The sequence below is a fragment of the Microtus oregoni genome, unplaced genomic scaffold (assembly GCF_018167655.1).
Source record: "Microtus oregoni isolate MIOR12 unplaced genomic scaffold, Mior012 000029F_ref0000214, whole genome shotgun sequence".
NCBI classification, from domain to species: domain Eukaryota; kingdom Metazoa; phylum Chordata; class Mammalia; order Rodentia; family Cricetidae; genus Microtus; species Microtus oregoni.
Genome location: NW_024543088.1, coordinates 28,870,548 through 28,883,237, shown reverse-complemented (window position 1 = coordinate 28,883,237; position 12,690 = coordinate 28,870,548). Strand labels below are relative to the sequence as shown.

At 42.8% G+C, this 12,690-nt stretch overlaps 1 protein-coding gene across 4 annotated transcripts in view; it reads right to left on the bottom strand.

Moving 5' to 3' along the window:
* LOC121464952 (interleukin 1 receptor accessory protein) overlaps nt 1–11,973 on the bottom strand; it is a 148,770-nt gene extending 136,797 nt beyond the window's left edge. For all 4 annotated transcript variants that reach the window (XR_005976593.1, XR_005976594.1, XM_041678085.1 and 1 more), the window contains exon 1: nt 11,835–11,973. The gene's annotated coding sequence lies outside the window, so the exon portion shown is untranslated. The remainder of the gene's footprint in view (nt 1–11,834) is intronic.
* Nucleotides 11,974–12,690: the final 717 nt, after the last annotated feature.

Below are 12,690 nucleotides of genomic sequence, written 5' to 3'. Positions count from 1 at the left end.
GGGTCGTTGCTATTGTTATTACTTATTAATTCTTTTTCTTTGTTTCCAAGTTAGGTTTACAACTAAAATTATACACCTTTGCAGTGGTCATTGAATAGGTTCATGAATACAAAGCCCAAATACTTGGGTATAGTTCTCAACACAAAGACCCTGGGCCCACCTCAGGATCTGCCTTTGCAACTCCATAAACTGACCTCCATAAGTGTTATCAGAGAAAAGTGTTGGACTTCCAGTGGCTTGATTTTTTTATGACTCAGGATTCTCTGCGCCGTTGCTAGGACACCTAATACCTTTCCAGCTAGGCAGAATAAGTCTGGAAAGAATAGGTAAAGCTGGTTGCATGCTTATAGTCAAAGTACCTTTTGCTCCCATGCAAATGCCAGCATCTGGCTGGTCTTCCAACGACAAGGCCTTTCGAAACCCACAAAACATGCTTTGCTCTGAGCAAGGGTACCAGAATAGGCCCTGCAAGAAAATTAACATTGCTGATTATGAGCAGTTTGGGGCTCTAAATTTTGAAGGGTAGCTATAAAAGCGAGCACAACTGTAAAGTTCCCTGGGTACATAAGCATATGCATGTTATTTTAGTCGAAAAGCATAAATAAAAATACCATAAATTGACTGAGTACTAATTGCGTTTCAGGCGTTATGCTGTGTACTTTTTTTTTTGTATATTTTATTTAATCTCCAAAACGGCCAAGAACACCAATGAGGAAACACACTTAGAGACATAAACAATTTCCCAGTCCCAGGATGCTGAAATGATTTGCCTGCCCAGGTTATCTTAGGCTAAAACCCATGGTTTTAATCACTAAATGCTAATGGAGAGATGCAATCTCAAGGAACAGGCCACATATTGATTCCTTGATTAAATACAGTTATTGAACTATTTCCCTTATATAAAGCAGCACGGAGTAGGAGGGACAAACGGAGATGGATAAATATTAAGGTCATCTCTTACAAAGTACAAAAAGGTATTATTGTAAAGCTTGCTTGAGTTCAAACACAAGCTCTACCAAAGACCAAGTCTATGACTTTGGGCCTTCATTTCCTTTTGTGCAGAATGTAGATTATAACTATACCTGTCTCATAGGGTAATTTTGAGTTTTTAAAAAAGTGAATATTTATAAATCACATGAAACAGCACCTGGCATGTACTGCGAGCTATGTGGAACTCATATTAAGATGCATTAATGAGACTGTGTATGTACAACCCATAAGGCTCCCCAATGAAATGGTCTGGAAGCTCCTGCTAGATGGAGTAGGAACCGTTCAAACACGCGAAACTAGTCTGAAGAGACTCATCCTATGCGGAATTAAATGTTCTCACTCGTTAGCACAGCAGGGTTCAGAAACTGGTAGTTGAAGATTAACAAGGAAGTAATCCTAGCCCCAATGTTTTGGGGAACTGATTACATAAAACACCTACACAGGACTGTAAAATTCCCAGCTGAATTGAATTGAGCAGCAGGCATACATGTCTTTCCGTCACTTAAGGCATTTGGAAATGAGATAGGTTCATTGGAGAAAAACCAAAGGAATCTGCTTTTGCCCATTTTACCTGATTTCTTTCTTCTTTAAGATGCTCTCCTAAGAGCTGGAGGTTTGAATGAGACATGACTGAAACTAGACCAACTTTCTAACTGCTCACAGCAGCTCTTCTGAGGCCAGGGGCTTTATCTGCTCATCAGGTGCATAAGCTGCATGGCTGCACTCTCTGCTCTCCACCCTGCCCTTCCCTTGTGGTGACATTCCCAGTAAGCCGTTTTACAAGTTTTCCCAGCTCTTTACTATGGCAGCAGGGCTAGTCTTTTCTCACCCCTGACTATCATAAAATGTTGTTTCCATACCTCTCCCGGTCTAGCCCTCACCTCAGCAATGACCCCAGGTCTACCCTGGCACATCCATAGCCCTTTTCCTCATTTCTACCTCATGTTCTCAGAGAGAGTCTTCCCTGACTGTCACGGATAAAATTATCTACGTTAACCTTTTGATGTTACTTGAATTCTAGCCTCCCTCCCCTTAATCTGAAATCTCTTATTTTGCTTGCTTTTAAATCATCTATTTGTCTATCAAAAGATATAGATAGATGATAGATAGAAGATAGATAGATAGATAGATAGATAGATAGATAGATAGATAGATAGATATTTCTCACTTTTTGGTCTTCATCCCAAACTGACACTACTGCCACCAAACAACAGGTCCTTGGATGCCTCTGCTTGCAAAGATAGATTTAGACAACTCAAAAGATATGGCTACACAGACTTATATTTAAACATAAACACATACACACACAAATATAGACATAGCTGATATAGATAGATAAAAAAATTATGTACACACTTAAGAATAAATATGTGTGTATACACATACAGATACATATGCATACATATAATAATTAAGAATTCTAAATAAAATCTTCACCACATCTATCTATATTCAAGTACATATATACATACACATATATGAGTGTATATGTTGCATATATGTAGCAAATTATTTCAATATTATATATTCACACATACAATTTATTTTCTTATTCATTTTATATATTTCTTTCTACCTCTTGGGGACAAATAATATATAGTTATCGAATACACTTGCTTATTCATCATTGAGTCATGTTTGGGAAACATTTTCTAAAGATTTTTCTAGCCTTTTAGGATGTAATAGTAAGCAAATGTTCCTGATCACGTACATTTTACTTCCAAGTGGGGGAGGAATAAAAATAAATAATAGACTAAATAAATACAATAATTAATTAGTGTGTGGAAATTTGATGCAACCACCTCAATGGTAAGAGGAACTTACTATATGCTTACTACAAATTTATAGGTAAGAGAACTGTCTTAGTTAGGTTTTTATTGCTGTAAAGAGACACCATAACCACAGCAATGCTTGTAAGGAAAACATTTTCTTGAGGTGACTCCCTTATAGTTTTAGAGATTCAGTCCACTATCATCATGGCGGGGAACATGATAGCATGCAGGCAGACATGGTGCTGGAGGAATAGCTGAGAGTCCTTCATCTTTTTTATTTATTTATTTATTTATTTAAGATTTCTGTCTCCTCCCCGCCACTGCCTCCCATTTCCCTCCCCCAATCAAGTCCCCCTCCCTCGTCAGCCAGAAGAGCAATCAGGGTTCCCTGCCCTATGCAAGGACCACCCACCTCCATCCAGGTCTAGTAAGGTGAGCATCCAAACTGCCTACCATGCAAATGGATGGAAATAGAAAACATTATCCTGAGTGAGGTAAGCCAGACCCAAAAAGAGGAACATGGGATGTACTCACTCATATTTGGTTTCTAGCCATAAATAAAGGACATTGAGCCTATAATTCGTGATCCTAGAGAAGCTAAATAAGAAGGTGAACCCAAAGAAAAAACATATAGGCATCCTCCTGAATATTAATCTTCATCAGGCGATGAAATGAGACAGAGACAGAGACCCACATTGGAGCACCGGACTGAAATCTCAAGATCCAAATCAGGAGCAGAAGGAGAGAGAGAACGAGCAAGGAAATCAGGACCGTGAGTCCTTCATCTTGCAGGCAACAGGAAGTCAACTGAGATACTTAGCAGTACCCTGAGCATAGGAAACCTCAAAGCCCGCCCCCACAGTAACGCATTTCCTCCAACAAGGCTACACCCATGCCAACAAACACATATCCTAATTGTGCCACTCCCTATAAGATTATGGGAGTCAATTACATTCAAACTACCACAAGAACTAAGTCCAAACAGGCTAAGCATGAAATATCTAAGATTTAAGTCCTGAATCCAGCACCTCCATCTTTTCATTAGTTGGTTCCATTCATGTCCTGTCTCTATCAGTTGCATTCTGAAATTAGAAAACTAAAATCAAACTTTCCAGAGACGTGTTGCTTAATTTGTGCTGTCATTCTCAAGTCTCAACCATTTCTACAAATTAAATGAACTCTTTTATCTTAATAAGAAGAAAGACTATCCCATGGACAATTTTTGAAAAGCTCAAAAAAGGTACACTCATGATTCCAGAATCAAAACAGAAGCCAAGGACTGCTTTTTATATTTTTAAATATTTTGCCAAATATTATGGTGATATAGCATTTGCTTTATATTTTTAGGGTTCTATTTTTATGTCCAAGAGAGAAAATGTAGGTATGGCTGACTATTTTCTTTTCCCATCTTCAAACCTGGATTTCAGAGCATGGAGGAGTCTACAGTCAGAAGAACAAAGCAGAGCCATATTCCCCAGGACACAGAAGTATTCTGATAGACCTGTGTTGTTGTGATTCTCACTGTGGCCAATAAGCCTGCCAGGCCTCTGTGACCATGAAGCCTTGTGGACCATGATATGACTCTGGACAGAGTGGAGTTCTGTCCTCAGCCTTGCACACCATCGTCCACACCTTACTCTGTAGCCACAGACCCACAGCAGCTACCTAAGAGAGTGCCCTGTCCTTACCCTTATTCATCAGCTTAAAATATCAGGCCTACAGAAGAAATCCATGCCAGACTGGTAGGCGGGATGGGTGTGGGATGGATGAAACACATTTTGGTCATCCAGTAAGAGCTGTACAGAAAAATGACCCAGGTCTCAGCTTCACTGCTTACTGCATGCTTTAGTAACTTTGAGGCTTAGGGCAAAACTTGCTGGCAACATCTGACCCCGTTACCTTAGAGCTATCATTGTTACAGAGTAAAAATTTTATATCTATGTTCATATATGTATATAAAAGCAAACATTTTAGATTTTGAAACAAAATACATAAACAAAACTGTTTGTATTTGAACATGGGGCATCTTATATTGTCCATTCTAGTATCTACATGAACATGCATGGAAATCATTATCACTGCTGTTAAAGACAAAGGCCAATGTCCCATGTGCCAGGCTTTTAACAAATGTCGTGGCATATGACTAACACCTACCAAACATATGATGATGGTATGGGCTTCATTAGCCTATTTTAGAGATGATGCTGAAAATAAGGCAGAGACAGAACAAATACCCTCCTCAAAGTTAATTCCACAAAGGCCGTCTGACGTCAAAGCCACCTATGTCACAGAGCCACAATTTATATTTCAGTAGCTTCTAACAATAACTGGTTTAAAGGATTGTGCTATCAATAAAAAGAATGTTTTCAGATACCTACATTTATAAAATGCTTCCTTCTCTTTTCACTTTAGAATTGGTTGGGAGGCTAGGAAGCGGGTAAAACCATAAGAACGCATGTGCCACTCAGGAGAAACCACAAGCATTGGCTAGATAGAAACCAGAATGAAAAGATTATCCATCCTTTGGTTGAACTGAAGCCAATTACATCAAATAATAGCTGGATCGATAGATTCTTCACTACTTTTATAAATCATAAGATCCAAGCTCATGGCAGTTACCCACTTCCATGGAAACGTCTAACCTTCTATCACAGTTATATACTTGTGACACTTGACACAGGGATCAGGACAAGCAAGCGTGCAGTTCAGGAACACCCTTCACAGTTTGTTGAAAAACAGCCTTTATTACTGGGAAAGAAAAGTGTTATGCTTTCCCGCCACTGGACTAGTAATGTCTAGTCTTCTTAGGGTCTGTGACTCTTAATCACCTGTCTGATCTTATAATCACAAAATTAAAATAATTTGTCTATAGAAGCAACCTTTAAAATAAGAAATTTCACTACAGAGTAGAAGAAAACTAATCATGGGCCTATTGAATCTACCACTAATCTATCAATCATTCAATTTGTCTCCTGTATGTACAAAACATACAGGGTGGAATAAGCCATGTCAAAATGACTTAAGTGTTAGCCAAAGACACAGGCAAAGAAACATGTAATTGCCCCAAAGCTTTCAATATGAAAATACTTATACAAGGTGTTATAAGAACTTAATTGGGGTTCATGAACTGGGTTGAATCAGGAAAGGATTTAGAAGGAAAGATGACAACAAAAGTAGCAAGACCACAACTGAGGACACAATAAGAGGCACTTACAATAGCAGTAATAAGGCATAAAGGCCCTACAGTGCAATATTTAATAAATATAATAAGGAAGACCAAAGACCTGTACTGCACTATGTTCTAATCTGTAGGCTACATAAGCTTGGGCAAATCACGTTACTCTACATCAGTTCTTTCTCCTGGGAAAGGTGGACAATTTTAGATAGATGATGATAGAGAGAGAAATAGGTAGTTAAGATGACAGAATGATGATTGATAGATAGACTGTAATAGTGATGTACTAGTTATAATAGCTTTTTGGCCTAAATGAAATGGCAAGTTTACCTGTACATGCTCATTTCTCTTGCTGTTTTCTCTTTGGTTGGAAAATATATTTCTGCATCAAACAACAAGTGTACTTTATTGTTAGTACCCTTGCTCCATTGCTTGATACTTGCTAAAAAAAAAAATAAAGTTTGAGAGCAGAACATATTCTAAAGAAAGCATCAGCTATGGCATGACAGAATAACCTTAGAGACTGTCTTCTCAGCTCTCTCACATTGTAGTCCCCAAATGGGTAAATAGCAGGATTATAGCACTTGTTTGTTGATGGGATGGGTCACAGGTCTAAGTGCTGGTATTCAACTCTGGTCCAGAGACAGGAAAATTTAAGTTTTTGCTAGCTTTAAGACAAAATGAAATAGTGGATCTCAGCAGCATTTACTAGGCTTGTGTAGGGATAGCCCAGCCCATGGTGGGGGGTGGGGGGCGGGCATGTTCACCTCAGGCTAATGTTTACGTATAAATCTGGTGGGCATGAGCCCCGCTGCTCTTTATTTTGTATCTCCTTTTCATCGCTGGATCCCTGGTGTTGTAAGCTATCCCTTCATTAAAATTTGCTGTTTCATATTAAGCTAGTCTGGTTATTACGCCGCTTACAGGCTTGTACCATATGACATGGGCTGTGCTTTTCAGCCTCCATGAGCCTCAGTGTCCTCAAACCAGAATACACAGAATCTTCCCAAGGCTTAGATGAGACAGCATGGGGAGGACAGTGTGCATAATTCCCAGTAGAGGTCAATAAATGATAACCTATAAATGCTGAAGACTGTAATGTATCAGATGGATAAATGGAAGAAATTATGAACAGAAAAATTGGTGCTGATAGAATATTTCCTATGAAAAAAACATGCTGGGGTGGTAGGAGGAAAGAGGATCAGAAGTTCAATGTCATTTTTGGCAACAAGGCAAATTTGAGACTGGCCTGGACTTGAGTTCCTTTCTCTAAAAAACTAGCAAGCAAGCAAACCAACAACAAGCAAATAAAAGAAAGAAAGGCAGTAAACAGAGAAGGGGGTAGTCCTGAGGCACTGTTTCAAAGGAGTTACTAAGGAGCTATAGAATTTGAAGGGCATCCCTTTAGAATCATCTGCTTCAGGTACCTGCCAGACTCTAGAACTCATTCATGGCTGATAAAGCCTGCCCACCATTCCATCATAATAAATTACACATTCTACATTAAAATGAGCAGCTAACCCGAATACATGTGCCAAAATATCAAATTCCAAGTGTTCTGCAACCTTCTTGTTCTCGGGTGTTTTTCTTTTCCTTTCCCCCTACAGAACAATTTTGAAAATGGGCAAAGAGCACAGTAGGTGGCTCTCTTTAATATTTCATAGTCAAGGCAACAGTGACTCACTAGATCCTACATCTGTGCCACCAGCAAAGGCTTGACGAAGCTGAGCAAAAACTGAAGCCCTGTGTGTGCTGAAGGTAATCTTTTAGCTTTCCCTCTGCCTCTTCCTGATTTCCTCCAATCATGCTCTACCTTTTTAAGTCTACCCAGGAAGATGAAGCTAAGTGCCTACGCTGGGGCAAGGGCTGACAGAGGCTCCCAACTGGCCAAACATTTCTTCTAGAAACGCATTAACCAGGCTTCCTGTTGGGTACAAAGGAAAGAAGCTTGACTCAGGAAGACTCCCCATGGACAAATGGCCTCAGCCACTCCATTCATCCTTCTCTATGCAGCTGACCCTATCAGTTCCTACAAACAGGGCTGAAACTCTAGACCAATCGCTAGTGAGAATATTGAGTGTTGAGCATCAGTTCTCTCCCAATGCTACTTCTGCAAGCTTTATTGGTTAACTTTCTGTCGTTACCACCAACATACCTAACATAGACTCCTCAATGGAGAAGGGGTCCATTTTGGTTGAGAAAATGCAGTCCAACCACGGGACTGTTTTCCTGTGGACGACTACAAAACTTGGGTGGGGTGGGAGGCCATGGGAGAGGATTGTTGTTTAAATCATGGCTAACCAGGAGACACATGCACACAAAAGGAAAAGCCACTGTTCTGCTCATGGCTTCCTTTACCCTTTTATTCTCTCTAAGCTTCCATCCTATGGGATGTTGTCTGTATTCAAGGTGAGTCTCCCCCATCACAATTAATCCTTTCTGGAAATGCTCTCTGTCTGTCTCTCTGTCTCTCTCTCTCTCTCTCTCTCTCTCTCTCTCTCTCTCTCTCTCTCACACACACACACACACACACACCCCAAAGGGACACACACACACACAGATGTGTTTCATAAACCCAAGTGGTGATTCCGCATCCTATCAAGTACACAATAAAGATCAAGCATTACACATGCTGTTCTCTCTATTCTACTCTATGAAAGCCATGAGAGAGCTGGAGAGTGCTAGGCCACTTGTGACATTTCATCCTTAACTATCATGCCAACCACTAACCAATTACAGGAAGGTAGGAAGAAGAAGCCACCCAGAATAGGCAGATCAGCCAGACATAATCCTGATCTCTATGTCTTGACAGTACTTTTCTTCCTTGGATCTCAGGTTGCAGCCCCTCAAATACATGAGAATGGAATGCTGCCCTAGGGAGCATCAGCAGGAAATCTACAGGAGGTCAAAGCCACAAACTCTACAGGGCCACTTTGAAGAACTCTTCTCTTCGCAAAGAAATTACCACTTGTGACCTGAAATCACCAGCCAAATAAGGTCAATTTCAGACTGGAAAATAACTTGCTCAGGTTCTACTGGAGAGGTGGCAGGGTGTGATGAGAAGGGGCCTGAAAGAAACTGAAGGAGAACTCACAAGCATGAACTATATTTCCTGGGCAGAAATTCACTAATTCTGCGATCCCTGGAAACCTCTTATTCCTGCAAGTCTCACTTTAATTTTCTTTCCAATGAACTGAGATAAGCTAAGAGAAGGGGCTATTTAATGAGCTGTTCTCGACTGCAAGTTGAGACCACTGAACTTCATCTTCACATGAAACCATAGCAGAAGCATTTTTTAGACATTTAAGAACTGGATAAAACAGAAGCTCTGAAAGTTGAATTTTCCCAGCATCACTTATATATCAGATCCAGAATTTAAAATCAAATAGTTTTTGCCACACCATGGGCCCTCCTGCTAGTAATATGGTGGCTATGAGTATCTCCAAGTGTCATCACAAGCAATGAGGAAAATAATACGTGGGGAACACACCTGGAAATTTTAAAGTTGCACACACACACACACAGAGAGAGAGAGAGGGAGAGAGAGAGAGAGAGAGAGAGAGAGAGAGAGAGAGAGAGAGAGAGACAGAGAGAGTGTGTTTGGGTGTAACAACAATGAATAATATAATAATATATATCAAGAAAGATAAAACTCAGTATACTTTCTTCAAAACCTGGAACCAAAAGGGATTTGCTTTCAAAGTCTTGAAAACCCATCCCCTTGTTTAACCTTCTTTTGAACAGTCCCCTCTTCCCTACTAGTCTCTGGCTTCTCAGACACAGATTCAGACATATCCTGGTCAAGTCATCATAATGCAAGCAGAAGGGAGAGCCCACAAAGAGATGTGACCCTGTCCTGTGGCAACGCTTGGTGTGGGAAGTACCAACACCAAACACTCAGCTTCTCTCAAGAAGGATCCCACTCCTTCCCTGGAGTTCATCAATATTGCATGCAATTGCTGTGGACTGTGGAAGAAGGCAGCCCCTTATAAATGCTAACCACTCATTTCAGGGACTTGCAGCATGGCCAGTAGATGGTAGTAAATAATTGTATGGATCAAAATAAAATCAATTATCATGCAAGTAGTGTAGGTGTGTCTACGGGAGCTGCTTAATTTTAAAAGACAAGACAGGAAGGCTTGTGTGAGCATATGTATGTGTTTGTGTTAAATAAAGCAAATCGGTATCCCAAAGAGACTGAACTTCAGGGTCATTGAAGAATATATAAAAATTCTGTTGCTTTCTGATATTAGCTCAAGAATATGAAGTTGTGAGATGGACTTAAGAACAGGAATCGAAGGCTTGGCATCATCTTGGACATTGCTACAACTTCAAGCTTCCGCATCTTGTCTTTTATTTTTTTAATCCCTTTGAAATATAAGACCCTCTTTGCCAACCTGAGATGCCTCCTATCAAGGCATTTCACAGGTTGGAGGCTTGATCTGAAAACGAGGAGGACATTCACATTGCACAAATGCCAATTTTACAGACAAGTCTACCTGGAGGTAAAATTTAGAAAGCACTGGAGAGAACTATTCAGGCCCTCGGGTAAGGTCACCTGCCCACAAATGAGTTCCATTCACCTGATGTAAAGAGAGGTCAGATTCCTGAGAGCTGTCCCCTGACCTTCCCACGTGTGCATACACACACACGCATACACATACACACACATATGCACACACATGTACACACACGAGTGCACACATATGCATGCACATGAATGAACGCACAAATAAATAAATTGACAAAATTTTTTAAAAAAATGTTCAAACTCTAAAAAGGGAAAATACCATCTATTTACAGGTTTTTTTCAAAGGTCACTCCAAAGTAGTAGGAAATCACATTTCTCAAATACATTGAGCCCTCGAGACCCTACAATATTTACCAAAGTTGCCAGGCCGGATACCACCCTGAACATGTCACTGTTCAAGTCCATCCTCCCAGCTACGCCGAGAAATCCCAGAGAGTACTCTAGTGTCCATTTTACCTCTTGACATAGGCTCAGAAGGGTGGGCTAAACTGCCCAAGTTCACACAGCCAACACAGGCACAGACAGAAAATGGCCCTTTTCAGTCCATTGCTAACCAGGAATCTGCCCTGCAAAGCGTTTTAAGGTTTCCCGTGGGCCCTGATTCATAATCCCACAACCAGTGTGTTGAGGGAAGGAAGGCGTTGGGGTGAACTAAAGGAAGCAGCAGAAGTTTGCTTTCATGATTACGGTTTTCTCTTGAACTCGGCTTCCTTATTCCCAACCAGGACTTAGAGGTAGAAGGCACCTCCAGGCTCCATGAGGTCAGCTGTTCCTAAAAGGACAGGCATCCTGAGTCCCCCAGGGAGAATCTTTCCTGCTGCCTCCAAGGCTGGGAGAGTGGTGACCAGCACCTGACTCTGTCCTAACTCATCAGGGCTGTGGTAGAGACCAGCCTTGCTCGGGAAGAAAAAAAAAAAAGCAGGTCAGGAAAGGCACTAGCAAGGCTGCTGGCAGCCTCTCCCCAGGCTGTCACTGCTGGGGCTGCAAGCGACGTGATGGAGTGTGGGTGTTCTGGGACACAGCCTCCTGCTCGCCTCACGCTTACAGCGCGCTCCGGAGAACCCCAGGCACTTGGAAGCTGGTGTAGCGATCTCTCAGAGGGGCTGAGAACCCACACACGGCCACGGGCAGCTGTCCCACGACTGCGATACCAAAGGCAGGGTTTTGGGTTGTTGAGTTCAAATCCCGACCGCCGCACTAACTAGAAGTGTTAGCGCGTTTCGCCTGGTTTCTGCCTGGCCCTGTGTCTCAGTTTCCCCGTCTGTGAAACAGAAGGGTTGTAGGAGCTTATCTATAAAAATCCTACTACCCCGAGTTACTGTGGCTGGCCATTCTAACCCAGTGCTCCCTGCAACGCGAGACTCACCTTCCTGGGCCAGCCGAGAGGGATCCACACAGCGACGGGATGAGTGCAGGGTGACCGGCCACTGTCTCTTTCCGATCCCGGGTCCAAGCTGAGACCAGGAGATCCAGATCCTGGCAGCCGTCCCCCGACTAGCCTCTTACTTTCCGCCGCACTTTCTTTTTCCCCTCCGGGGCTCCTCCCCCGCCACCGCGCGATTGGCCCCGGGATCCGGCCACAGGCTCCACCCGCCTTGTTGGCTCGCGCTCCGCCCGCGAGCCGGGCTTCCCAAGGGTGGGGTGGGGGCGGCACGCGGGCCAGTCCCGCCCGCTGCGAGGAGGAGTCGCACGGGGCCCGCCTGCGGGCGGATGCCGGGCTGCGCTGGGTGCCCCCGCGTGGGCCAGAGGTGCCGGGGCGGAGCGCGCGAGGAAAGGCTAGCCCTGCAGCTGGCCGGGCGCGCAGCCAAACGCTCAGGGCAGGTACGGCGCCCCCCTGCACACCTTGGCGCACCGGCTTGCTTCTTGCAAAATCTCGGTCCTGCAGCCCAGAGCGACACTACCGCAAGGCTCCTTCCGTCTGTGCGTTCACCTGTCATACACTACTGGCCGAGATTCGATTCAGGCTGCACCCTGGAGAGCCCACCATGTGCCGAGCTCGTAGAGCAACAGGAACCAGAAGCAGCAGAGCGGTGTCCGCAGTCAGGAGATCTCTTTTGCTCTGCTAGAAGTGGTGGTCACTGGAAAGAGAGCGCCCATCCTGACCTTAGGACTTAATCAGTATCGTCCACTGTTCGTAACCAGCAGCTAGTACAGTGAGAGGCACAAGGCTTGTTTTCAGGTCGAGTAAGCTGGAATTAAAAAAAAAAAAAAAATACACGGGC